Here is a 1,886-nt window from a genome sequence, read left to right on the forward strand (position 1 = left end):
TCGGCATCATTAGCATCATCATCATCACCACCACCATCTTCCTCATCATCTCCACTACCACCACCACCATCATCGTCATCATCGCTGTTATCATCATCATCATCATCATCATCATGGTAAGTAGCTTGCTTACGAACCACATGGTTCTGGGTTCAGTCCCACTGCGTGGCACCTTGGGCAAGTGTCTTCTACTATAGCCTCGGACCGACCAAAGCCTTGTGAGTAGATTTGGTAGACGGAAACTGAAAGAGGCCCGTCGTATATATGTATATATATATATATATTTGTATGTACGTGTGTATATATTTATGTGTTTGTGTTTGTCCCCCGAACATCACTTGACAACTGATGCTGGTGTGTTTATGTCCCTGTAACTTAGCGGTTCGAGAAAAGAGAGCGATAGAATAAGTACTAGGCTTCTAAAGAATAAGTCCTGGGGTCGATTTGCTCGACTAAAGGTGGTGCTCCCGCATGGCCACAGTCAAATGACTGAAACAAGTAAAAGAGTATATAATCAGATGGAGTCGAGAGGCTGATATGCATGGGTGACTTCTGGTCTTCCATAAACAACCTTACCTGGACTTGTCTTCAGAGGGGAACTTCTTTGATGCAATCCCATAGTCATTCATGACCGAAGGGGGTGGGTCTTTACTTCACTTTTCTACTGTGTCCTTGACCAGACATTTTATTCTACATGGCCCTCGTCCACTCAGCTGGCAAAGCAATGCGTTGTACCGGTATAATTCAAATGCATACAAATGTGAGTCTAATATATTATCTCACTGAAATATACAGGGTGTCCACAAAGTCTGGGTACATGGGGATTAACACATACTTTAAGAAATTATTATTTCTTATATTTAATTGCTTATATTATTTTATTTACTCCATGTACCCACATGGGGATTAACACATACTTTAAGAAATTATTATTCCTTATATTTAATTGCTTATGTTAAGATCTTACTTACTCCATGTACCCACATGGGGATTAACACATACTTTAAGAAATTATTATTTCTTATATTTAATTGTTTATGATATGATTTTATTTACTCCATGTACCCACATGGGGATTAACACATACTTCAAGAAATTATTATTTCTTATATTCAGTTGTTTATATTATGATTTTATTTACTCCATGTACCCAGACTTTCTGGATACCCTGTATTCTGAACAAACAAATACTAGAATTGTATTGATGCGAGTAATGAAAGCAAGAACTATCAATAAATGGAATACAAGAACTTTGAACAGATAGTACACCCCTTTAAGAAGACAGACCCTAGCAGCACAGTGGGGAACAATATAACACAGTTAATTACACCATTCTTAATGTGAACTTTATCTTCTTTAATACCTTTGTACACACAAACATGTTAGAAGTAAATAGACTGTTATTCTAACTTGTAAAGGTTTATATTTCTTATTAATTGACATTTTTATGTTTCAGATTCTATATGTGACTGTTTAATTATGCTATGTACAAAAGAAGCCTTGGAACTGTCTGAATTTCAAAGAGGCCGTATTGTGGGTCACTCTGAAGGTGGATATAGTCAGCGTACAATCGTAGAAAACCTTGGGATCCCACTTTCTACAATAAATTAAAGAGTTAGACAAAGAACGTGTTGTCTTCATTTCAGCATAGAAGTTACTAAATTATCAAGAAGACTCTGCCTGTCACTGAGTTTATTTGTTTTTATGGGGTCAGTTTTTAATTTATAGACTAGTTTATCAAATCCTTGTATATCTAAGGCTGAGAGAATAAAGGGCAGTATCTGTTAGGGATAGGGCTGAGGGAGCAGACAGAAATCATGAGCTTATGATTTCTGGATATCCTTGTTGCTTATTTTGATATATATATATATATATATATATATATA

This window comes from Octopus bimaculoides, chromosome 29 (assembly GCF_001194135.2).
Source record: "Octopus bimaculoides isolate UCB-OBI-ISO-001 chromosome 29, ASM119413v2, whole genome shotgun sequence".
In the NCBI taxonomy this organism is placed as follows: domain Eukaryota; kingdom Metazoa; phylum Mollusca; class Cephalopoda; order Octopoda; family Octopodidae; genus Octopus; species Octopus bimaculoides.